Here is a 27863-nt window from a genome sequence, read left to right as displayed (position 1 = left end):
TACTGGCTTTCAGAAGCTAGTAAAAACTAAATTATTTTAGACAGCATTTTCATGATTTCTTGTCCTATTTTCATTGCTTTAATTATTTTTTTCCTTTTATTTTTACTGATACTTATCTGGATATGATAGATATTCTGTCGTTGTTATATTCCTCATGCAGTATAAATTAAATGCTAGACAGAGAGACAGATTGATTGCTTGGAGTATTCCATCATAAAGAATAACAAGAACTTGAAACAAATCTGATTGTTCCTGTTTTCACTCCTTGAACCTCAACAGTGCATGTTGTAATAGTCATCACTCTGGTGCTACTACATAACCTACAAGAAAAGAAAAGAAATTAACTCTCCTGACACTTATTAACCAATGTTAATACAGAATAAGTTAATACGGAAGACATTTGTGATTTGTACATTAACATTCTAGCTTTGCATCACAAACCATTGAAGCAAGACCTGTATTCCCGTGAGATCTCCATTATTAACTATCTACGTCCATACAAAAAACATTCTATAGAAGTAATTAGTTTTCCTACATTTTGCCAACTAATATGCAGGATTCTATAGAACATATGGTGCCAATATGTTATTAGTATATGGTTTACTAGAGATTCAGAGTAGAAGCATTTATGAAAGTAATGCTATGGATGAATCAACTTCTTGCTTGCTTTTTTAGGGACAAACCGCAGTTATGCATTTCATGCAAGGGAAAGGCTCTATGAATGTATGGTTTGTAGCCAACAACCAATATAGGAAACCTTTTCCACATTATGTGAAAAGTCAGAAGAGCCTGTTTCACCAAAATGGAGAGATGCTTTAATGTGATGGGACTGATTTTCTCTTGATGTGTTTTGTTGGTAAATAATTTAATATCTGCAACCTATTTGTGTAATCCACAGTCTACACTTTAACATGATGTATTTAGCCTCCTCTGTTTAATTAATGGTAGTTACATAAACCATGATTTAGTATAATGTGGATGCACATCTCTTTGGCCTTGTATTTTATTGTTCTAGCTTTTCTATAATGTAAAGTGTCCAAAGTTATTGGGAGTTGAGTATTCTTTAAATCTATGTGAAATAAATTTAAGAAGTGTGTACAGCTACCCAACAATTGAGCTATATGAACCAATGGTCTGACACAATTTATGGCAGCTTTCTTATGTTCCTCCCAAACCTGTTTTTTATGTAAGTTTTATGTGAACCATCTTAGATGAAGCCACACTGCACAGTAAATGTAAAAGTCAAAGTAATTTAAGAGATGTATTTTCTTCCTTGAATGCACAGATGAGTACTTAGTTCTTTTAAAAACTAATATACAAACCACATTTTCTTCCAGCAATATACATAACAGCTGTTTCCTTTCAACAAACACACACATGCATACGTATGCATACATACACATGTCCATTATTTTAAATAGGCTTACTTCTCCAGATGCTTAATTGTAGATTCAAACATAATACAAAAATATATTCCAATGTATATGATAAATCTATGAGGGAGAAGCAATTTGTTGGACCTACATGTCTATTCCTTTCTGGGCAACACTTAAAAGTCCTATTTTTAAGTTCAAAAAATTGCTTAGGAATCTTACACATCTAATACTTTTTGACAGTAATGTAAAATTTATTCCAATGAAAAGATTTGATAACTTCTGAAAAGATAACGCCTGGGATGAAAATCTATTCAGGACGGAGGTTTTTCAGCAGGAAGTTTCACAGGTCATATCCATTTATACCAATTACATTTGATAGATAGCAACAAAATAATGCCAAGATTGGCTGATGAGATTTCCAGGCACATACAGAAGAGAAAGCAACGTTATGAAAACCAGTGATGGTTATGCTGAATTTAATCCCATCACAAATTTCAAACCTTTTCATGTTAAATAATTTTCGGGGCTCTAAAATAAATGAAAAGTAGGGTCTTAGATGCAATATCAACTAAGTTCCAAGAAGCATTAAATGATAATCTTGTTGATTATGAATGGATTTTTTCTGAATCTGATTAAATGAAGGGATATCCCTTAATATTACCAGTGAACTTTTTTTCCCCTTCTCTAATTGGTTCCTTTAAAAAGTGGATCTTTAAAAATTGATTTCTTCTTTAATTGTTTTTTCAAAATGCTTCTTTTGGGGATTTCTTTATCTTTCTAATGGTAAAACAACAATGGTTTCTAACAGCCTTGTATTTTTCCCTGTTTCTGAAAAATAAAACAAACTCATTCAAAGACCTCAGAGATTTATATTCAGCGGCAAGTACATGCTTAGATTTTAATCCAGCATTTAGCAACTCAACAAAAAAATCTATATGTCTAAATTTTAGTAACATCAATAACACTAACAAACATCTACCAACACTATATGAACTTTGTGAAGTGGAAGAAAAATAAGTGAAGGATTGTATGGACTAAGAACTTTGAACACAATATACTGATAGAACAATGGGAAAATATATGGGGAAAGTATTGAAATTTACCTTATATTATAAGCTAAAAAGAAGTTTTATAAAATGATATATTTATATGATACTTTCTCATGCCTGATGGATTTGTAAAAGAGCCAGAAATTTCTGGGTTCAAATACATAGGATAATACAAAATTTTTTAAAGATCAACATTCTCACAGCAATTATCATATACAAAAACAGTATTTTTTCTAATTGTAGAATTTAAAAAAAAGAGTTATGGAACTCTATTTTTGTATACGATAACTGCTGTAAGATTATTATATGCACAAAATGGAAAGATTTTGTAATATCTGGAACAGGGGTGTCAAACTTGCAGTCCGCAGGCCAGATGCGTCACGTGCTGGCCACGCCCACCCCCGATTTAGCAAAGGGGGGAAAAGTTGCAATATGTCACATGATAACAAGTTTGACATCCCGACCTAGAACAAAAGAATATCTGGTGAAGATGACAAAATTTGTAGATGGCAAAACTGACTTGTTTGATTAGAGAAAGATCAATAATTACAATATATTCATCAATGATTAGAAACTCCTTAGTTTCTCAGGCCATTTTCCTGAAAAAAAGAGAAAAATGAACTTGTGATTTATGGGTTTAAAAATCAGAAAGTGTGGCTTATGGAAAGAAGGAAATCTCCTGTCTATGGAGATTGTCAATAATCCTGGTTATGGTTATCCCAAAAGTGCTTTTCCAAAAGGCAAGACAAAATGATCTCAAGGGGAAAAAAAAAAGAAAGTCCAGTTGCCTTTTTGAAAAGCACCTTTGGGAAAATGAAATTTCATGTAACCTTGGAAAGGGACAGTTAAAATATAAATGCATTTACAACTACTGTCAAAAAGTCTGAAAGCTGCTTCATTATAATCTTTACTTTTTTCCCCTTTCTTTTCAGTTTTTATTTTTTTATATTTTATTTCTTACTTACTTACTATTCTTATTTTTTTCCCTTGTCTAATACTTTTGTTGTTTTTATCTCCATAAAAAAGTCTTCAATAAAACTTATAAAGAAAAAAGTAGTATAAGAACTTTTTAAATTATTGGGGTATTTTAATTTGTCTGGGCCAAAAAGTTTAATTTGATTTTATCGGGTTTTTAAATTTTGTGTATTTATGTATTTTATTGTTGGTTGTTCACCGCCCTGAGTCCTTCGGGAGTAGGGCGGTATACAAATCAAATAAACTAAACTAAACTAAACTTTGTTGAGAGTATATGGTTTCTGTTTCAAATAGGTTCCTGATAGCTTTCTCAACCCTACTATTTAATTTCAAATTATTGTCTCTATTCAATTTTAGTAAAACAATACTTTTTTAGACCCTAGGATTTAAGGATTTTGCAAAAAAAAAGTGAAAAATTATTTTAAAACATCTCTACTGAACTCAAAATTATGCATATACAAATATTGATGCAACGAAACCAACACGATGACACCATGTCTAGAATAAGCAATTGTTGGATGGAGTGATGCCAGAAGGGTTTCTCAAGCTATTTGTGGCTTCAGCTGCTACTTGACACTTGACAACTGTTCATTTGGCTTTTTCTTAGCAAGCCATTAAAATAAATCCCATCCTGCAAAATGGAAAAATCTGGCACAGACATCTTAATTATTTATAATGTATATATAACAAAATCTATAAATGGTAGTGTATTATTTAGCGCATTCCCTAAATTGTTCTTGAGTCAAGGCTTTTCATATATTATGTGCTTGGCTTGAAAAACAAGTGGCTGCTTCTATACAGTGAAATGATTTCTTATTCTCCCAAGAATTCATCCTTCGTCAGGAGGCTACCCAGGCATTTATCAGTGCAAAAATCTGAAATGTTATATATGTGAAGCTAATTTGTTTCCCTTCCCCAACTCATCCATCCACTTTTTTGCACCCTGAGCAGAGATCTCAAACTCAAATCATCACAAATGCCAAAAGATGATTATGTCAAGACTGATTCACACTTTCACCTACATTTTTCTTTCACTCGCAGTTTGACAATATCAGGGAGCGGGATGGATGGAATGCAAGGGTGAGAAAATGGTATTCAAGCATCCATCGGCACTGTGTGGGACATTGTTGGCATCTTAAGGACACACCAAGCAGATGTCCTGGCATGGCTGGCTGTTTCCCATAACAAAATGAACAGGAGTGATTAGTGGACATTTTGGACTGTGGGTGGCCTGTAGGGGAAAAGGGGGAATTAACTATACTTGCTTTTGCACAGGAAACCTAGAGCTAGGTTCGCTTCTTCTGTGCCAGTGTGATTTATTCAGTAAAGTTTTATATTCTTGGTAAAATAATGTCCCAAGAGTTCTTTTTTCTGGTTTCACCAACTGGACAGTTGACAGATTACCGTAATTCATTAGCCCAAGAACCCAGTATTGAAGATTTGCATGCATCAATACAAAATTCTCTAATGAATATATATATATATATATATATATATTATACATAAATGTATGAAACTACAAAAATCTTCATGTAAAACAAAGCTACTTACAAAACAGAGCAACTCAGCCTATATAGCAGCTAGTATCTTTCATTAGCCAGAACTTCAAAATTTGGTTTGATTTGCTGTCTTTGCTCTCCTGGCCTGGTACCAGTGGTGGGTTTCTACCCAGTTTGGGTGAACCGGTAGAGCCGTGGTAGGAGGCTCCGCCCACCCACCCAGACGTCATCACAGAACCTCTGTGCATGCGCAGAAGGTTCTGCACATGTGCAGAAGCACTGCACGTGAGTGAAGCGAGTAAAGCGAGAACGCACGTTCACAGTTCTGAACCGGTAGCGAAGGTAAGTGAAAACTATGACTGCCTGATACCATCTAGCAAGGAGAACATCTTTGCTTCTTGTGGTTCCCACTCATCGCTTAGTGGAGAAACCCTTCCAGAAAGTAGCCATGGCAGCCCTGTCCTCCTCGTCCTTTAATTGATTTGTCAGTTGAAATATCATCTCTATTATCAAATGAAATATTTATTACGGCCCTTGGATGAGAAAATAAAACAATAAAATACTTAGAATTGTAATTTTAAAAAAAAATATAACAAAATATTTAAAAAAATATATAACAACATTACATCAAATTATAGTAATGTATGGGAGTTTCAGCGTCTCTAGAAATACTTTTACCTGACTTTGCTTTTCAATTGGGAACAAGGAGTTACTGCTCAGCCATCCTTTATTATTCTAAAAAAGCCTGTTTCCATCCAACAGTTCTCCTTCTGACTGTAATACTTCCCGTCTGGACTATTGTAACACTCTCTACATGGGGCTCCCCTTGAGGAGCACCTGGAGGCTCCAACTGGTCCAGAATGCAGCTGCGCGAGTAATAATGGTGGTGACTCGTCATTCCCATGTAACACCCCTCTTGCGTGAGCTGCACTGGCTCCCGGTGGTCTTCCGGGTGCGTTTCAAGGTGTTGGTTACCACCTTTAAAGCACTCCATGGCTTAGGACCTGGTTATCTACAGGACCGCATTCTGCCACCGATTGCCTCCCACCAACCAGTACGCTCCCACAGAGAGTGCCTCCTCAGGGTGCCGTCAGCCAAACAATGTAGGCTGGCGACCCCCAGGGGGAGAGCCTTCTCTGTGGGTGCCCCGGCTCTATGGAATGAATTGCCCCCGGACATACGAAGGATCCCCGACCTCCACGCCTTCCGTCATGCTCTGAAGACCCTATTATTCCAGCAAGCCGGTCTGATGGGATAAAGGATTTTAATTGGGTTTCGATAGGGGTTTTAAATAACGATTTTAGCTGGGTGTTTTAAATTTGATTGAATTATTTTAATAAGTTTTTAAATTTTTTGTCTTGTATACTGTTTTTACCATGGCTGTTCACCGCCCTGAGTCCTTCAGAAGAAGGGCAGTATATAAATATAATAAAAGTAAAGTAAAGTAAAGTAATACTTGATCAGCAATTTTGCTAGCTAATTCTATTTTTTATTTTAATTAAGAATTAACTGATCATTTCAAAAATTCTTTTGATTTGGTTCTTATATAGGTAGCAGATACAAATGGAATCTGGAACTGATTTTGATTCTTTTGTTTTACCTAATGGGAGAGATCTCACTCCCATGCAGAATTTTATAGCACACATTTGTTAATCTGGTTTTTAATGGAAATTAAATAAATCTCTTGAAAAGAGCACTAAGAAACTTGGTATGAACAAGCCCAGAGGTGGGTTTCAGCAGGTTCTGACCACTTCTGGGGAACCGGTAGCGGAAATTTTGAGTAGTTCGGAGAACCGGTAGTAAAAATTCTGACTGGCCCCGCCCCCATCTATTCTCTGCCTCCCAAGTCCCAGCTGATCGGGAGGAAATGGGGATTTTGCAGTATCCTTCCCCTGGAGTGGGGAGGGAATAGAGATTTTACAGTATCCTTCTACTGCCTCGCCCACCAAGCCACACCCACCAAACCATGCCACACCCACCAAGCCACACCCACAGAACCGGTAGTAAAAAATTTTGAAACCCACCACTGAACAAGCCATAACTCTAACGAATTGTTTTCTGGGTTACTAATCACATGCCATGTATATATTGTAGTATTGTACATCTCTTCACTTTTTGGGGGGTGGTTGTTAAATATTCTATTAAGGATACAGTATTTAAAATATTGAGGATGTTACAATATCTATAACAAGAAAGGAAGCTTTTCAACTGGAGTCCCCAAATCTTTAGAGTCATTTGTCACATTTGGAACTTGGGAACATACTAGGACTACAAAATCATTGCCACACTCATATATCAAAAGTCTATGGAGATTCTCAGTCATCCAGGTCATGGTTGTCCCAAGGGTGCTTTTTCAAAAGGTAACTGGATTTTGCTTTTCCTTGAAGATGTTTTGCTTTTCATCCAAGAAGCTTCTTCAATTCTGACTTATAAATCCTTCCATCCTCCATCATTCAGTCAGAACTGAAGAAGCTTCCTTGAATTGGAAGTGAAATGTTTTCAAGGAAAAACAAAGTCCAGTTGCCTTTTGAAAAAGAACCTTTGGGACATATATGAAATGATTAAATCAGTTACCCCACTGATATATCAAGAGGCAAACAAAATACCAGGTTGCAGCTGCAGAGTTTTATTTTCTATGAACATTAATGGGGGTTTAGGGGCATTTTAAATATAGAATATGTCTGAAGCTGGTACTTCACTTTGCAAACAAAGAAATACAGTTTTCTATTCTTCTTAATTAAAAGACTCTTTAAAAATAAAATTTAGGATGGAGAATACGCCATCTACCAAGGAACATATTAATGGATAAACTGTCACTTCTGGGAAGCCAGGATTAAATCTGACTCTCTCTACCTGCCCCTCTGCCCTTTACAAACAATGTATAACCCAGTTCTTTTTAGATAATAAATTGGAGTTCCTGGAGAGCTAACTCTTGCTGACACTAATTGAGGATACCGTTGTTTTCAGTAAGGTTAACTATGTAACTTCACTCAGAGACGTCCGAGTTCCTGCTCTTTCCTGTATATGTCAGAAGATCTTAAACAGATTCATGTTAAAGGGCTTGTAGGAACAGGAAGCAGGTTCCTGTATACAACAAAATCTCTTTTCTCACTACACTGCACAGAATTGCAGAAACAAAGGAGCGAATGGAGTAGCAAATTAAAGATATCTGAAGGTTGTTTGGGATATTTTGCCTTAAAGTTCAGTTCTGCGACACTGACAGGAAAACTATCACACTGTAGGATGCAACTCTTTATGATGAGGGACAATGGTTACTTGATACATTTCTTGCACCCGTATAAATTTGCTAGGTTTCAAAGCAGCTCCATAGATTTATGTCATGCTCTGCACCCATATTCCTCAAAAAGTATATGATTATTTGAGAGTTTGGTATATGTATCTTTTCTAGTTTCTTGTTAAACCAAAACAAGGGAGTATTTGATTATAACTGTATCTGTATCAAAGGGAGTTGGAAGTTAACTTTTCCTTTTTTATATGTTACTTTGTGGGCTTTTTGTGTCACTTTCTAAACTTTCCTGGTTGTCCCCTTCCCCCATTTTCTCCTTTTTGTTGTAATTTTGTAATTTTTGTTCTTTTCAAAAATTAAACATTTTTTTATAAATAAGTATGACCATATTCGTGAGGATGCATGGTATTTCTCCAATTATATGAAAGCCCCTCATTAAGGAACTATACTTAAGTCTTTCTGTTTTCCTTCAGGTAAAGACCGTTTTGCGTCATTCTGCTAATATCAAATAGGATTAATAGTTCTTTATTTGTAATTTCTGTTCTACTGAATACTGGTTTCATAGCCCCTAGATGAACTAGGCTTTTAACTGTTTGATTTTAACCACTGCAAATTTCACAGCGTATTTATATTTTTATTGTATATTTATAATTTTTATTCAATAAAACGGAAATAAAAAGAAGCATGTAGGGGAGAGATCCAGAAAAAATAGACCACTTAAGTATTAATGTACTAATGGAAAAAAATGTATTAGATGAATTCATGCTTGATCAGCAAGATGTATGCAACGTGGTGCTGAAATTAAAAAACAGGGACTTTTTTAAAAAAGTGTGGTAAGAGTGCAGCAACTCATAATTAAAAGAAAAAGGAGGAGGATGTCTTTCAGTCATCAGATGCTTAAAAGTTAAGACAGCTTCATGAATGTATTTATTTGTATCCCATCTTTATTATTTTTACATGTAACTCAAGGCAGAGAACATATCCAACCTCCTCCTATTTTCCCAAACAACAACCCTGTAAGGTGACTTGAGCTGAGAAAGAGTGACTGGCCCAAAGTCACTCAGTTGGGTTTCATAGCTAAAGTGGATTAGAACACATGGTCTCCCACTTTGTAGCCTGATGCCTTAACCACTAGACCAAATTGCTCTTTCAGTAAGAGCATGATGTTGCCTCAATATTTTTTTTAAATTAAATTAATTTAATTTATATGCCACCCATCTCACTATCAAAAGCAATTTTGGAAATTGTCCATTGTAAATGGACTATTTTTATTGGTAAGCAGTCTTGATGCACCAACAAAGGCTTCAAGGGAGAATGTCCAAGAGATGTAATCAGGTCCACGTGGGAACCAGATGGAACTGAGTCAAGCTGTTCCTTGCCTCTACCACCAGGAAGAAATCTAAAGATTATTCAGGATCAAGGTGTGTTCACAGACTACTCATCTGTTCTTCGGCACTAGCGATCAGTATAAAACCGCCTGGATCTAAATCTATCTAAATCTAAATCCATCCAAATCTAAAGTTCTTTCTTCTATCAGTCTCTTGACCACCAGAGATAAAACCTTTGGATGAGTAGCCATATTAAGTGTGGAATTCTCACTTTCTGGTTATCTTTTAAGTAATGCCCCAGGAACATCTTTAAAAACAATTTATCAAGTATTACTGGTGGGATGTTGGGTGGTGTTTTTTTTTTTTTTTTTGTTACCCTGTACAAAATGTAGCCTCTCTTATATTGTACAGTAGTACCACAAACTGCGCGCTAGTTCCTTGTCCTGAAAGCAGAGTTCTCAATAAGGCTAACAAACAAGCCAGAAAAAAAAAAAAAAGACGCCGCTACCATGCAGCGCCGAATTCAACGCCGTTCTCTCACTAAGGTATAACAGCCTTTCCCCCTTATCTTGATCCCTATGATAAATAAAAGCATTTTAAAGCGAACCACCCACCTCGGCTTTCTGGGACCCCGGCGCAAAGCGCACGGTTTGAAAATAACCCAAACCCCACTCGCGCGCGTGCACACACGCTCAGGTTAACCCCTCAGCGCGTTCTCCCCCGGCCAGCTTTGTTCGCCTTTGTTGCCTCCCTCGCGCATTGTCTGCCTCCAGCACAAAACGAGAGGAGCCCCCTCACTCAGGCCCCAGAGCCAGAGACCGGGAAGAGGGGGGGGGACGACTTAGGGGGGGAAGGGGAGCAAGAAGGCTCTTTTCTTTCTTTCTTTCTCTTTCTTTCCTTCCCTCAGCCCCTCCGTTCCCACAGCTCCGACAGGCCAAGAGCGGCACCCGGCCCTTATTAAGCCAGGCGGCCTCTTCCTTCTTTGTTTCCAGCCCGTACAGATGGTGTCGGCCTTAAGGGTCTCTGGTGTATTGAGGCGGGAGGCGGGGGTTGGGGGGAGGGAAAGAGCCGGAGGGAGGGCAGCCAATGGGCGTCCGGCTCGTCAGCTGACTCGCTTTGCTTACACCAGCTGCACGCCGGCTGCGGGCTGGGCAAAGGGAGCTTTGGAAAGGAGGCGGCAGGAGGCAAAGCGGAGCGGATTAGCAGCGGGAAGAAAGGAAGGCAAGAAAGAAAAGAAAAGAAAAGAAAAGAAAAGGCGATTAAGGGAGACTAACCAGCCGCGGCTTTTCCGAGTGGGAATTACAGCGCGTGGAAAAGGAGGAAAGGGCAACGCCTGGCCGGCGTTCCCGCTTTTCTTGCCTTTTTTCCGTCAGGTCGAAGCATTTCAAACTTGAACGGATGGAGCCGCAGTATTAGGCGTCTTTCACACCATCTCTTGCTCCAAGGGTGGTGGCACCTGTACACCTTCCCCCCCCCCTTTCTCCCTCCCCTCACCCGGGCAGGGCCGGGGAGTACCGTTCCGGGGGGGTGTCTCTGCATGGGGACACCCAAAGAGCGGTTTCCCCCTCTCGTCTGCCGCTCTTGCCCTTCCCCCTTTAGGTAAGTGCTGGCTTCTGTTTTGATAGCGGGGCAAGAGGGGAGGCGGCGGGCTGGCCGGGCAAGGTGTGTTTGTTGTGTGTGGGGTGGGGGTGGGGGTTAACTGAGAAGTCCGAAGTGCGATGGAGTGACTGCAAGAAAAGGGAACGCGTGGCTGTTCCAGGTGGAGGTGGGCGAGCGAGGGAGCGAGAAACTGGGGAGAGAAAGAGAGGGGAAAAAAGAAGAAGAGCAGGGCGCCCTCAATGCATGTAAGGTGATGGGCTTTTTCTCCTGGAAGGAGCCGTGCGCGAGTTTCCCGAGGGACGCGAGCGACATGCGTGTCGCCTAAGCAGCAGCTGCTGCTTGTTCTTTGGAAAGGTTTTGTCCGCGCTTGGGAGACTTTTCGGGAACGAGGCGAAGGTCCCAAACGAAGGTCCCGGAGGTTGACGGTGGAGAGAAGAACCGGAGAAGGGGCCGGCTGAAATGATCCGCCTCCCTTAAAGAAGAAGCAATAAAAGGACCCCATCGCCCGCTTACTTCGCCCGAAGGGGAAAAGAATCGGGTGGGATGAGAGGTGTGCCTGCTGATTTCAAAGAGTTACTGTGTCTTCTATCCAGCTGGTGGAGAGTCTAAAGGGAGCTGTTCCTGCCAGCTATAATTTAGTCCGGGCAGACAAAGTGTGGAAAGTTTGCCAGCTAGTGTCCTTTGTCGTGGGAGAGAAGCAATGGTGGCTCCCTCCCTCCCTCCTTTCTTTATATATATTTTATAATATATATAATATATTTCTTCTAAAATTCTGGAGAGCCAGATTCTGGTCTGAAGGTTTCAGTCTAAAGACTGATTCCTCCTCCTCCTTTGTGAAAAAAAAAACCATGCGATCTGCCTATTGTCCTGTTTGCACATTGAACCATTTTATCTATATCAAGAAAGTTGTCCAAAAAATTACGAAAGTTGTCTTGGGCTATTATTATATGAGCTGTCCATGAGGGATGTTTCTTAAGGTCTCTTGGCCACAAAGATTTAAAAAAAAAAATATGCAGGGAGAGAATTTGTGCAGCAAGATTGCTTTCTAGAAGGTCATGTGGCATGGACTTGATTTTAGTTCTTTCCTTCTTCTCTAAGATGTAGTTTGCAGCCTGTGTTTTGCAGTTTCCTCCCTAATTTGCCCCTAATGCTTTTTAATGAATTTGCACTAAGAAGCCTAATAAGGTCTACCTGACAGCAGAAGCAGGAGGCTGAACTTTTTGATTCCAATTTAGTCTGGGGAGAGACTGGTGTTGCCTGTCCAGGGATCAGCATGTGTGTCTCCATAAATATCTGATTTGCATGCAAATGTGAGTGGACCCTGGCAGATGTCTTGCTCATCCATTCACATGGAGGTATTTAAACAGACAAGGAGGCTTCAGTTTTTACAATAGACCTTAAGAAAATAGCATAAAGGCTCAGTGTGAGGATTCCCCCCACCTTTCTGCTTAGAAATTTATATGGCTTTCTCTCTGGGATAGCTGACCATTATGCAGTTAAACATACTGTACTCTGTTTGGGGAAAATTGTAACTTGCTGATTCCAGGTTGCTTTTAAAGTGCAAAGAGACCCCTTTTATCTTTCCAAATTTGTTGAAATGATCGAGAGTGCTTAAGAGGAGGTGAAGACAACATCTGCCTATGAACTTGCATGCTTAAAGTGTTATGCAGAAACAAAAACCTGGAAGTCAAGTGTGAGATTTTCTCGAAGTGAGGACTTTAGGCCTTTCACAAGGTCATTCCGGAAGGCAAAGTTGAGGAAGAGGCCTCCATATTGAAAAAGAATCCAGTTCCAAGGAAAGCCTTTTCCTTTTAGCCGAACAAAATTGTAATTATTCGAAAGAAGACAAGAACTTAGTAATATGTGGTTAAGTATAAATTTTATTTTGGGCTTGAAAGAGGACCAAACTTTCAACCTTCATTTTCTTTGGTTTTGCCCAATATTATATTATCAATGTACAACCAGTTCTTCCCTTGATAAATGAAGGGAATGAATATATTCATTTACAAAACTATTTCTTGCCAATATTATGCTCTGCAAAATTTTAATGTAATGCTGCCTATGCATTGTTTTCAGAATGAATATAACACTTTCTCAATACTTTACAGAAGTGTTTATTTTATTTATTTAATACTGTAATACACTTTTACCTTTGTCCTGAATAGATTTTCTGTTAGTGTTTTTTGTATATTCCCTCTTTCACTTATGTTCAAGACACTGACCCCAAATAAAAGATGCAGCAAGCTTTCTTATATCCAAACCAGATAAGCCAATATCCTAAAAGGTTGCTTTTTAATGATGATCTTTTTTTAAAAAAAAAATGTTTTATTTAGGGAGAGTTCATTTATTTAAAATTAGGAGAGAGTTTAAGGTTTTCCTTCATGACTCCTAGACATTTGTTTGTGTATGACCTGCATATTTCACCTTTTGATATTGTGCAGACCCATTAGACAAAACCATGCAGTGAATGTGGATGTATATGCCTCCTTGCACGCAAGGCACCAGTTGCTGCCTCTTTTGTTGAGCTGTATAGCTAAAATAAAAGACCCCATTTACCAAGAAAACAGTTAACCCGTCCAAGACCTTCTGGTCCAAGGCCTTACTGAAGAAGTCTACACAAAGAACTGGGGAAGGGGGAGCATTGTCTTAGTCATGACATTGTTGTGTGGAAAAGCACAACAGATGTTGTCTGCTATTTTACACGTTTGAGTGAAGCTGAAATCCTGTTCCCTAGGAGTGGATCTCAGTTGAAATCAATGAGCGTTTCTTTTGACTATACTTTTATTGATTGACTTATGTCCCACTTTGTTACTGAAGTGAGCATTCAAGATGACTAATGGGATGCAAAAAGTTTTAAAACCCTATAAAATTAATAAATGGGTCACTAAAGTCAATTACAAATCAAAAGTCTACTGAAAGAAGTGAGACACACAGATGGTCTCTGTGCTCAGTGATCTCCTTTTTTGTGACAGACTTAGCCAACCATTAATTCTCCAAGTCCAGATTTGCCCTTCAGCTTTCCTCTTACATTCCTTTTAGATCAACGTTTCCCAGCTTGATGGCCTTCAGGTATTCCAGACATCATGCAGCCTGAAATAATATGACCAGCATTCAGGCATGGCAGGAATTCTAGTTCAAAAAACATAATGGAGACCAAAAATTGGGAAAATCTTTCTAAAAATAAATGTTTGAATCTGTGGCATCTTATTTGAAGGTCAATTTTCGTCTCCTAATTAGACCATAATCATGGAGTTGGTTTCAGTGACCTAATACCTTTGTTTTACTCTTTTTATAATAAGTATACAATACAATAGATGTCCAGAAATCTTCCCTTTTGTTGCTGTAATGGTGTTAGTTCATGACACATTTTTGCTAGTGTACTTGTTCACAATTGTTTTGTTGGTAGTTAATGTTTCTTGCCAGAAGCAGTGAAGTATATACCGGAATGGAGTTTCAGTAACAGAATGCTTTTAACTCCTGACTATTGAGATGAAGGCAAGTTCTTCATGAAGATGGAATAATAAATTCCATGTAATGTGATAGTGAAAGTATGTTCTTTATTATTGGCTTCATAAATTATAAAGGGGCACTGCAATATAATATAGTACAGAAGCCATAAATTATTTCTCTTCTAATCTCAGTTTGCTAAAGTTGAAAGAAGTGGTCAAAGTAGTCATCTCTAAGTTTCATATAATCATAAAAATCCCTGTTTTGGAAATAACTTAAATAAATGAGGAAGATAATTTATTTATTTGACTAGGTTCCTGTAATGCATCATAAGCAGATCTCAATATCACTTTGGCTAAATGTAATGTATACTATCCAGTATACATTTGGGTTTGTTTTCTATACTTGAATTAAGCATAGCTGAAATTAGGGAAGAAATCTACATTACTATTCTGGACAGTATTAACTATAGAAAATCCCCTATCCTTTTAATTACTTGAATCCTATAAATTACTAGAAAAAGTATGTAATTTGAGGCTGGGGGAGTGTTTCTAACAATATGGCTTTTATAGTTAAGCATCCATCCAATTTCTAAACTGCCCATCTTCCTCAGAGTTTAATTTGCTTAAACTTCATTAGGTCCATTTAATTTATAACAAAGGGAGAGAAAATGTGAGCTGGGTGCAAACTTTCACTCAAATTTTCATTCATATTCAATTAGAAAATAGATACCACATAAACAGAAGTAAAGGCCATGGATATTTTGAATAAATGTTGTCTCCACTGCATCTTTAATTTATATATTTTTGAAGACCTTTACTTAAGAAACACAAGTTGTAAATTTGAGACTGAGGTTATACCAGTTTATTAATTTATTTCTTGGAATTATGTCACACCTTTCCTTCCAGACTTTGACACACCCTCCATGTTTATTTTTTTACCCAACAACAACTTTGTGAGGTAGATTGAGCTAAGAAATAGATTGGTTTGAAGTCATCCAGTAAGCTTTATAGCTAAGGGTTGATTTGAACCTGTGTTTTCCAGTCCAACATTTTTACCACTATTCTACACTGGTGCATTCATAGATATTATTCTTTCTGGCAAGCATGTGATCCCCACAGCTGTCCTTTCATTTGTGTATAAAACAGGAACATTGGTGTCATTTGTAGGTTACCATAGTTACATGAACAATATATGTGTGATGCTTCATCCATCCAAGCTAAAAAGGTTTTTCAATTCTGCGAGTGAAAAATTATACAAAGCAAGGGAGAAAATTAGATGAAAGGTAGCTGTAAACCACATACCTCAACTTTCTTCCCTTTTTACTTATTTTTCACAATAATCTCCTTTTGTGCCTTTTTTCAGTTCAGTAAAAGTTAATTGCAACCAACTATCTAATTAAACACTTTATCCAAAAGGCTGTTGTATGTTCCAGGAACTTGCCACTGCTTGATAGATGAATGTCCCTGATCATAATTCAATATCTCATCAGCTGATGAACAATTTTTGCAGATTTCTTGATTTTAATTTGTAACTTTATTTTGTGGCTGTAACTAGACTGCCAATATAAAATTAAAACTATCTTATACAGGTAGTTCTTGACTTACAACAGTTCATTTACTGACTGTTCAAAGTTACAACGGTATTGAAAAATGTTACTTATGACAGCTTTCATACAACCATTACAGCATCCCCATGGTCACATGATGCTTGGCCACTTTTGCAACCTTCTGACAAGCAAAGTTAATGGAGAAGCCAGATTCATTTAACAACCATGTTATTAACTTAACAAATGCAATGATTCACTTAACAACTGTGGCAAGAAAAGTTGTAAAATGGAGGAAAACTCACTTAACAAATGTTTCACATAGCAACATAAACTTTAGGGCTGAGTTGTGGTTGTTACTTGAGGACTACCCGTTAGTGGCATTGTGAGAAAAAATGGAATAAAACATATAAACTTTTCCATTGTAAAAACTTATATACCGGTAAATAAGAATGGTTTTTTGTTACTTGCATCTGAAAATGGGAAAGAGGAAAGAAAACACAACAATATTAGGAAGATTCTTTATTTATTTATTTTATTTTATTTATCAAATTTCTATACCGCCCTATTCCCGGAGGACTCAGGGCGGTGAACAGCCAGGATAAAATACAGATAATACAAACATTAAAAGTCCATTAAAATTATTAAATATTTTGGCCGAAAACAAATTTAAAACACCCAATTTGTAAAACAGATTAAACAATTTAAAAATTTAAAAGGGAGAGTTAGGCCAGGCTAGCCTGCTGAAATAAAAATGTTTTGAGAGCACGACGAAATGTGCGCAGATCCGGGATCCTCCATATCTCCGGGACGAGCTCGTTCCAGATGGTAGGTGCCCCACAGAGAAGGCTCTCCCCCTGGGGGCCGCCAGTCGATACTGTTTGGCCGATGGCACCCTGAGAAGCCCCTCTCTATGGGAGCATACTGGTCAGTGAGAGGCTATTGGTAGCAGAAGGCGGTCTCGTAAATAACCCGGTCTGATGCTGGAGTGCTCTAAAGGTGGTAACCAAAACCTTGAAGCGTACCCGGAAGACCACCGGGAGCCAGTGCAGCTCGCGCAGGAGGGGGGTCACATGGGAGTGCCACGCCGCTCCCATAACCACCCGCGCAGCCGCACTCTGGACCAGCTGGAGCCTCCGGGTGCTCCTCAAGGGGAGCCCCATGTAGAGAGCATTGCAGTAGTCCAGGCGGGAAGTAACGAGAGCATGAGTGACCGTATTTAACGAGTCCCGATCCAGAAAGGGATGCAACTGGCGAATCAGGCGGACCTGATAAAAAGTCCCCCTGGCCACAGCCATCAAGTGCTCTTCCAAAGACAGCCGTGAGTCCAGGAGGACACCCAGGTTGCGAACCCTCTCCGTGGGGGCCAATAACTTGCCCCCAATAGTCAGTGATGGCACCAACTGACTATATCGGAATGTCGGAAACCACAGCCACTCGGTCTTGGATGGGTTGAGCCTGAGTCTGTTTCTCCCCATCCAGATCCGCACAGCCTCCAGGCACCGGGACATCACTTCAAGGTGGTCCGGGGTGGAGATGTACAGCTGAGTGTCATCAGCGTACTGGTGCTACTTCACCCTGAAACCACAGATGATCTCACCCAGCGGCTTCACATAAATGTTTAACAGAAGGGGCAAGAGGACTGACCCTTGTGGTACCCCACGTACAAGGGGCCTCGGGGTCAACCTCTGCCCCCTTGTCAACACGGACTTCGACCGGTCAGAGAGAAAGGAGGAGAACCACCATAGGATGGTGCCCCCCACTCCTAACTCCTCTAGCCTGTGCAGCATGATACCATAGTCGATGGTATCAAAAGCCGCTGAGAGGTTTAATAGGACCAGGACAGAGGAACAACCCCTGTCCCGAGCCCTCCAGAGATCATCAACCAACGCGACCAATGCCGTTTCCGTGCTGTACCCAGGCCTGAAGCCTGACTGGAACGGATCCAGATACGACGATTCATCCAGGTACTGAGAGAGCTGTCGCGCTACCACACTCTCAACAACCTTCACAACGAAGCGAAGGTTGGAGACTGGACGGTAATTTGCCAACACTGCTGGGTCCAGGGAAAGCTTCTTGAGGAGAGGCCTCACCACTACCTCTTTCAAGGTGGCAGGGAAGACACCCTCACTCAGAGAAGCATTTATAATCCCCTGGAGCCAGCCTCGTGTAACCTCCTGAGAGGCCAGCACCAGCCAGGAGGGACACGGGTCCAGTAAACATGTGGCTGCGCTCAGTCTGCCCAGTATCCTTTCCACGTCTTCGGGGCTTACAGAATCAAACTCTTCCCAGATAATACTCACAAGACCTGCCTCTGTCCTCCCCCCTGAATCTACCCAGTCAAAGTCCAGGTGTTCCCGAATCTGAGCGATTTGAAATGATACCTAGTAAATATATTAAGTGAGAATCAATTTTTGAATTCAGAATGATAGGAAAAACTTTCCTAACTATTTCCTTTTTCTGTACTATCATTAAAGATATAAAACTGGTTGGATTGATTAAAAAGCAAACTGAACCACATTACAGTACAAGATGTTGTCATGCTATTATACTGCTAATATCCCTGGGATTCTGAAGTAATTAGTTGTTTAGTTTCTTTAACGCTAGCTAATGAAACAATCAGAACATTAACTTTTATATTTTGTAATGTGAAATTATCTAGTGGATATCTGCTTGTTGTGAAGTTTAGACTTGTGTTGATGAGTTTTTGCTCCATTTGTTGAATTAGTTTTAATTTGGATTGAAAAAATAGATGATAGATAAAAATGTCAGTAAGATTAATGGATAAATCTAAAACTGGGCATTGAAATATTGGAAATTTAATTTAACTAATTGCTTTAGAACAGGTTTGCAAATGCAGCCATGATGGAAAACCAATGCCAATTAAGGCTATTTTATCTTTTCAGTGAATGAAGCTATTCAGACAAACTTTTGGCCAAAACCCTCAAGCCCCACAAAGCAGGTCAGCAGGAGTAGTTTCCTACTACTTTTGAACTAAATGGAGGAATATATAAACAGACATCCATAAAATCCTTATATTCAAAAGCTTCATGGTATAAAATTTATGTTCAAAATCTTCATTACTAAAGAATATCACAATGCCCATTTTTTCTGTTCAAAAGCACAAATGAATATCAATTGTTAGATTATAATTTAATGGAACAGTAAGATGCATAACATATTGGGAACACTAATCAGTTTAGCAATAGCACTTAGACTTATATACCACTTCACAGTGCTTTACAGCCCTCTCTAAACGGTTTACAGAGTTGCCATATTGCCCCCAACAATCTGAGTCTTCATTTTACTGACCTCGGAAGGATGGAATCTGAGTCAACCTTGATCCAGTCTGTAATACTACATTCTAACCACTGCACCATTACACAGTGTGATCTGATTCAGCAAAGTAATTCATATTTTACCTGGGTTTTTTTATTGAACATATTATACTACCGATTATTAAGAATGTTATACATTACAATAAATAAAAATCATTGTTAAAACAGAATAATAACTATTGTAAACACTTAAAATCAGAAATATAAAGTCTAATTTAGAAGTTATGGCTTGGAACTTTTTTTAAAAGTCAGTAAAGAGAGTAAAGTTCTAAACTTTAGTGAGTGCATTCTAAAGTCTGGAATGGCAACATAAACAGCTTATTGTGACATGAGCTTAGGGCAACTATAGGTAAACTGGTTTAGATTACCTCAAGGGTACATGTAAGTCATATAGTCCCTAGTGATGAAGATGAGCAGTTTAAAAATGAGATGGATGGATGGATGGATGGATGGATGGATGGATGGATGGATGGATGGATGAACGGACAGACAGACAGACAATGATGATGATGGATGGATGGATGATGATAGGTAGATACAGAGATGCACAGATAGATACAGAAAAACACAGATAGATAGATAGATAGATAGATAGATAGATAGATAGATAGATAGATAGATAGAGGCCGGCAGGCTTCCTTTGCTGTATTAGGGTACATTCTCTTTAAAAAAGAATTGGTTAAAAGCAAATTCAGATAAGGTAATATTGAAAGAATGGAAGAAAAAGGATGACAGTGTGGTGTCAGATTTGGTAATTCCAGCTGCATTGACATGTATTTCATAAGTTTTACAGCTTTAGTCTTGAGCACTACATTACCCAAATACTCTTGATCAAAAACAATCAGTTGCAAATACTAAATTCACATAAAGCAAAAGTGTGTAAACCAAGGGGAAGACTTACAAAAAAAGTATTCTCTCAGGCTTAATTCAAGTGCCATAGGGCACTTGAATAACTGCTTGATGATAATAACTGCATTTTGTGTTCTGTCCAGAAATAAATTGGCAGCCAGTGGGCTTGAAAGATAATAACTAACATTTTGTATCTTGTCCAGTGGCAAATTGGCAGTCTATGCAATGCTTTTAGCACTGGTATAATATGGTGTCTATGAATTCTTCTAAAGATCTGTCTGAAATATATTAATGGAAGTTTGGAACGAAATTAATGGAATAAAAGCCTCTATCCCATAGCCCATTATGAAGTTGGCTTAACATGGTCAAGTTAACTTGTTACTTTCAGAAGCAACGACTCTTTTCAATCACTTCATCAACAGGGAACAGTAAAGACTGGCCTAAAATTGTCTGGCTCCAAGGGACGTAATGCAGATTACATCTCATAACTGTCTTCTTTAAACAAAGCACCTTCATCTTCCTCAGAAAAGCATCGATGATGTTAAAATTAACTAAGATACCTTTCATAGCTTAAAAGCTAGAAGCTGCAAGCTACATCGGATGAATTCGGAGGAAAAGGATTGTAATATTCTTTCCTATGTTTGCAGATAGCCAAAAAGTGAAACTGCTCTAAACTAACTAACTGAAGCATTATCAGACAACCCCCATAAACTAATTCTGAATCAATAGTATCATCCAAACTGGCTCGAATGCAAATAAGTTTATTCAGACCACATACAAAAACTGATTAAAAATAAGCTCCTAAGAGTTCAGTAATTAAATTTGGGGAAAAGAAATGAGGACATTAGTCCTCATGGCACAAAATTACACAACAGAGCATGCTGAGTTTAGAACATGCTAAAGAAAACTTTTTTTGCAGCAGACTTTAATACACTAGAAACTTCATAGTAAGATTTATGCTGTGCCCTCTTTCTCCATATCTCTAGTGATCTATTTCATACTTCAACTTCAGTATAAAGATCTTTGAAGTAGAACACAGAACACCTACAAGTCTTATTGACAGCCCTACCAAGTTCTCTAATTTGGGTTCCAAGTAGAGCATCAGCTATTAGTAAGACCAACCACAATGCATTCCAAGACATCTAACTCACATATTAGTGGTTTTGGTATACCATCATATTACGATCACCACCCTTTCAAGAAATCTAATTTGACAATTTCATGATCATAGGGGAGAGATTTGAGATGTCCCTGTCCCTTGAAAACCAGAAGAAATTAAACATATAGTCTACATTGTGTTTTGTGTGAGTATCAGAAGAGAGATGCACAAAAGAAAGATGATTCTTAATTTAAGGTGGTTAGAGAATCATGCAGATTTCTATAAAAGTCCAAACTCTCAAAAAAAGGACAGAGCCTGGTTAAGAATACACATTTATATTACTTTGAATAATGATTACTAATTTAAATTAACTGCCTGTAAAATAAGGTACCCTTGTACAAAATTAATTAGTCCCCATCTGCATAGTTTGGGCTTGCATACACAAACCATTCTCATACATGCAGAAGGAACCACATACAGAATCTATCCCTCCTTTTGGCAGAAATTGCACAAGGAAGAGAGAAAAAGGAATAGCTCAGATAGGCAAATTAAAGCAATAATTAAGGAAAGGGAGAGAAGGTAAGTTTAAACCAGTGGTTCCCAACCTTTTTTTGGCCATGCCCCACCTAAGCATCTCTAAAATCCTGATGCTCCCCCCTCCCCCCTCCCCCGTGACATATAATTCTTACTCAAAAAGTGAACTCGACTCACATGGAGAAAGCCTAAAAGGCCATTAACTTGCTTTAAACAAGGTTCAAATTGCCCCCCATTAAAAATCAAATTGCCCCCCTGTGAGGTGTAGTCCCCACGTTGGGAACCACTGGTTTAAACATTGCAAAGGGGTTCCCATAAATCCAGCTAACATTGATTCCAAAGCATCTAATCTTCAGGCTAGTCTTCAGAGGCATTCCTGCTTTGCAGCAAGGATTGTACAGCCATTTGCATTACATAGTACAGGTAGTCCTCAAGTTACAACAATTGATTTAGTGACCGTTCAAAGTTATAATGGTGCTGAAAAAAGTGACTTATGGCTGTTTTTCACACTTAAGACTGTTGCAGCATCCCATAGTCGTGATCAAAATTTAGACACTTGGCAGCTGACTCATATTTATGGCGGTTGCAGTGTCCCAGAGTTATGTGATCACCTTTCGTGACCTGACAAACAAAGTCAATGGGAAAGCTATTTTCACTTAACAACTGTGGTTACTAACTTAACATCTGCAGTGATGACAGTTGTGGCAAGAAAGGTGGTAAAATGCAGCAGAACTCATTTAACAATTGTCTTGTTTAGGAACAGAAATTTTGGGCTCAGTTGTGGGCATATGTCAAGACCTGTATTGTTTTGTTTTCAACAGTTTCTTCTTATGACCAATGTGACATGGTCCTTCCCAATTCCCAGGTAATGGAAAGGACCTTGTTCTTCCTAAACATGACTTATTATGATTACTAGAAATCCTTAGCCTCCGCCAAATTAGTCACAAAATAGTTACCAAAATTCCCCAGCACCTACAAATCAAGAGTATTCAGTTTTTGTCTCAGTTTTGTAAATGTATTTATATTCTGCATTAACTATTTTTATAAATAGCTCCAGGTGGCAAACCACACAACACACTCCTTATTCCTCTATTTCCCCCTTAATAATAGTCCTATGAAGTGAGTTGGGCTGAGAGAGACTTTTTGGCTCGAAGTTACCTAGCTGGCTTTCATGTCTAAAGTGAGACTCTTCAACCTCAGTGGTGCTAATCATAGGTATCAGCTTCTTACTAAACCTGCCATTTATACTTTTGGCAACATAGGCTATAACCATGATGGCGAACCTATGGCACGCGTGCCACAGCTGGCACGCGAAGACCTTTCTGCGGGCATGTAAGCCGTCACCCAGCTTAGCTCCCGCCAGCCAGCTGACTTGGGATGCACAGGAGGGGAGGGGTGCATGTGGGAGATGTGTATACATTTGCAGGGGTGAGGATTGCACACACATGCATGGGGGTGGGGGGAGCGCAGGCCCGTTTTTGGGCCCAGGAGGCTGCAGGGAGGCCTACTAGGCTCAAAATGGGGCGATGGGGCACGGTGCACAGCCCCACAGCCTGTTTTTGGGCCCCGAAGGCTGCAGGGAGACCTACTAGGCTCAAAATGGGAGGGCAGGGGGGGTTGTGTGTAGGGGGGTGAGGGAGCGTGGGGGGTCATGTGCACATGCACAGCCTCCCCACGTTGCATTATGGGTGCCGGCATGCACTTTCAGCGTCAGATTCTATTTCATACACTTGTTACTCATGGACTGTCTTAGGGTTTTTTCCATTTGTTATAGTGGAGCAACAGTATTAAATTGCATTTATACTTAATTACAATAGCTGAACTGATTTTGTCAATTGACCAATTGACTCAACCTGTTCAACATTAGTGAGAGTTTCTATTGTATATAAACCAGAAAAACAAAAAAATAATGGATCATGTTTCAGAATTCATTTTGCAGTTTGAATTGCTCTTTCTGCCATTAAGATTGTGATTAGTTGATTGTAACAAAAATAGTTATATTTCTTCACAAACTGGGAAAACATATATTGTACAAATTATAGTACAAATTTGGGACATCTGCAGCTGGCAGACCATTGAGAGGTCTGAAAATGGTACAAGATTTATTTCTTGAGGTCGGGGGGAGTCCTTTGCAGCTATATATTTATGTTATTATAATTTGCAGGTGATTGTTCTACCTCTTTTTAAGGTCTTGCAACAGAATAGTTGTTATTATGTTTTATTTATTTACAAGATTTATGAGATTTATATGGCTGCCTATATAAACTCTGGGCAGCTCACACCAGCATTAAGAATATAAAATAATAAAACAAACTTCCTCCAAAAAAGCAGCTATAAACTAACAATCCCCTTTACATAAACCTGAGAACCATTGGGCGCCAATCTCGCCTGTAACCTAGCTGAGGGAAGAACTAGCTTTTTAAGACTTTCTGAAAGACCAAGTGGGGCTGGCAGTTCTCAGGGTTGAAGGAACCATTATTTTAAGATATACTTCTTAGGTTCGTCTAGATGTCGCCATCCTGTCTGACTTAATGGAATGGACAGATGCCCTCAGGGATAGGTGGCTCAGCAAGTAACCTTGTTCCACATCAAGATCCTTTAAAGTCAGCATCTTGAATGCCCCCCAGAAATAGAGAGAAGTGGTGCAAAATGGGCAGTCCAAGGCCCCTAGCCCCAAGGGCCATGCTGCTACATTTTGGAAATTAGCAGAATAACAGAGTTGGAAGGAACCTTGGAGGTCTTCTAGTCCACTCCCCTGCTCAAGCAGAAAACTCTAGGCCATTTCAGACAAATGGGTGTCCAATCTTTTCTTAAAAACCTCCAGTGTTGGAGCACCCACAACTTCTGGAGGCAACTTGTTCCACTGATTAATTATTCTAACTTTCAGAAAATTTCTCCTTAGTTCTAGGTTGATTCTCTCCAATAGTTTCCATCCATTGTGTCTTGTTCTGCCTTGCACTTTTGGACTACTTGTTATTTACTTATTGTCTTCTAGGGCAGGCCTATGCAGAGACCCTTATGGGTTTTGACCCAACTGGAAAAAATAGGTCTGTTTCTAAGAAGGAGTAATATTTTTAGGAAGCAGAATAGTTTTGTCAAGGCTGAACATTTACAAGCTATATCAATTGAAAATGTTAGATTCAAGGAAATGAAAAGCTTCATGCTTTTCATGAAAGTTTGAAGTATATTTCATAATTCTGAACAAGAAGTATGCTTTCATTTGGATATTTTCAATGTATACTTTCACAATATGCATTAACCAGCTTTTTTCTCTTGGCAAAATACCTGTATCTGGGAGCATTTGTTTGCTTTAGGAGTTATATGTATTTTGGGAACAAACCTTTGACACATTGTTTAATGCCTATCCAAATTGCCTAAAATATGTCAGGATTCTACCCTGTATAGACGTTCTAAGAACTACTTGCATGCCAAGACTTCTTCAAGAGACTCCTGTTTTGAGTACAAAGGTCTAAGAAATGTTAGGTGTGAGAATTCTTAAATTCCCTTTATGTTCACAAAATAAAATTCTCCCTGTTATATCTAAAAACATTAGCAGTTATCATGTTACATGAGATTATACAATATGGTACAAGTACATGGAGCCTCTCGTAAAGAGTGCTAAACTTTGGTGCAGGCTTTATCTTGCTTTTGCTCTCAGTACCAAGCGGTATTTGCCTACAATAGTTCATGATTCTGAAATAAATTTTCAGAATCCATTTTTGTTCTGAACTCAGTTTTGTGACACTTCTGTGTCAGGAAGACCACTATTTCTAGTCATCATCCAGCAGGTCTTCAAAAATCAAATTGAATTTTAATTTGCTTGCTGTGTTGTTTTATGAGGTTCCATAAACATTTGTCTTTGCTGGAGACTGTAGTTTTGATTTTTTGCATTTTGTTTAATGAATGCCTAATACTGCAGTATATTGATCATTCCTATGGTCTGCACTAGCCTTCATCCAATGGTGTGCTGCCTCTTGATAATAAGAGGCTGGAGAGAACATAAGTAATACTGGCTAATTTTCAATCTAAGGATGGTTCTAGCAAACTAACTAATTGTAGACATCTCTTTCTTGTGCTATAGTCCTTTTTACATGTACTGTTTCATTTGTTTTTCATTTTATTATTTTATTGTGATTGTTAAGAGAAGGAGGCAGATAAATCACTGTACATGTGTATTAATAGAGAGTCTCTTTATCTCTATAGGTAGTCCCCATTTAATGATTGATTGCTTAGTGACCATTCGGAAGTTGCAATGGACCCCCCAAAAGAGTGGGTTGTGACCTGAATTTGAAATCCAACTACTGCCACTCCCCTGCAGACATGCAATCACATTTTGGGTTCAGCAACCAGCCCTCATTTACAGTCATATGTAGTGTTTTCTGGTCAGGACTATAATTTACTACCATAATTTTAAATTTTCTAGCAAAAAGATACCATTGCAAACTATGGGCTCCCTTAATTTATTTATTTATTTATTAATTTTATTTCTATACCGCCCTTCTCCCGAAGGACTCAGGGCGGTGTACAGCCTAATTAAAAACACAAAGACAGACAAAATTTAAAAATTATTAAAATTATTAAATAATAGGCCCAATTTGTAAAACCCCAAATTTAAAATCACATTTAAAACCAATTAAAAATCTTTACATTGATAGCCCAGCCTGGCGGAACAACATGGTTTTGAGGGCACAGCGAAACACATGGAGATCAGAGATTTTACAAATTTCTGGGGGCAGATCATTCCAAAGGGCAGGGGCTCCCACAGAGAAGGCCCTCCCCCTGGGTGTTGCCAGCCGACATTATTTGGCCGATGGCACCCTGAGGAGACCCTCTCTGTGGGAGCGAACTGGCCGGTGGGAGGCTACTGGTGGCAGAAGATGGTCTCGAAGGTATCCAGGTCCAATCCCATGGAGCGCTTTAAAGGTGGTAACCAACACCTTGAATCGCACCCAGAAGACCACTGGGAGCCAGTGCAGCTCGCGCAGGAGGGGTGTCACGTGGGCACAACGAGTTGCGCCCATAACCACCCGCGCGGCCGCATTCTGGACCAGTTGGAGCCTCCGGGTGCTTTTCAAGGGGAGCCCCATGTAGAGAGCATTGCAGTAGTCCAGTCGGGAGGTGACAAGGGCATGAGTGACTGTGCGCAATGCGTCGCAGTCCAGAAAGGGCCGCAACTGGTGGATCAGGCGAACCTGATAAAAAGCCCCCCTGGCCACGGCCGTCATATGTTCTTCTAAAGACAGCCATGCGTCCAGGAGGACACCCAGATTGCAGGCCCTCTCTGCGGGGGTTAAAGACTCACTCCCAATAGTCAGCGATGGCACCAGCTGACTATATCGTGACGCTGGGAACCACAGCCACTTGGTCTTGGAGGGGTTGAGTCTGAGCCTATTTCTCCCCATCCAGACCCGCACGGCCTCCAGGCAGCAAGACATCACATCAAGGGCATTGTTGGGCTGGTCTGGGGTGGAGATGTACAGCTGAGTATCATCAGCGTACAGATGGACTCTCACCCCAAAACCACGGATGATCTCAAAACCCAGCGGCTTCACATAAATGTTGAACAGAAGGGGCAAGAGGATCGACCCCTGCGGCACTCCCCATGCAAGGCGCCTCGAAGTCGACCTCTGCCCCCCTGTCAACACGAACTGCGAGCGGTCGGAGAGGAAGGAGGAGAACCACCGCAAAACTGTTCCCCCTATTCCTAACCCCCTCAACCGCTGCAACATGATACCATGGTCAATGGTATCCAAAGCCGCTGAGAGATCTAACAGGACCAGGACAGAGTAGCAACCCCTGTCCCGAGCCCTCCAGAGATAATCCACCAATGCGACCAATGCCGTTTCTGTGCTGTACCCCTGCCTGAAGCCCGACTGGTACGGGTCCAGATAAATAGCTTCATCCAGGTGCCCAGGCAGTTGTCGTGCCACCACACTCTAGACAACTTTCGCCACAAAACGAAGGTTGGAGACCGGAC

The 27863-nt window shown here is 39.5% G+C and overlaps 1 protein-coding gene across 1 annotated transcript in view; it reads left to right on the top strand.

The window, feature by feature from the left end:
* The first annotated feature begins 10578 nt into the window (after window positions 1-10578).
* LRRN1 (leucine rich repeat neuronal 1) overlaps window positions 10579-27863 on the top strand; it is a 34166-nt gene continuing 16881 nt past the window's right edge. Inside the window, exon 1 of the mRNA XM_034404462.3 lies at window positions 10579-11073. The gene's annotated coding sequence lies outside the window, so the exon portion shown is untranslated. The remainder of the gene's footprint in view (window positions 11074-27863) is intronic.

The sequence above is a fragment of the Pantherophis guttatus genome, chromosome 2 (genome assembly GCF_059756535.1).
Source record: "Pantherophis guttatus breed Tessera chromosome 2, ASM5975653v1, whole genome shotgun sequence".
Classification (NCBI taxonomy): domain Eukaryota; kingdom Metazoa; phylum Chordata; class Lepidosauria; order Squamata; family Colubridae; genus Pantherophis; species Pantherophis guttatus.
Note: the sequence above shows the minus strand (reverse complement) of the source record. Positions and strands in the feature narration are given on the sequence as shown.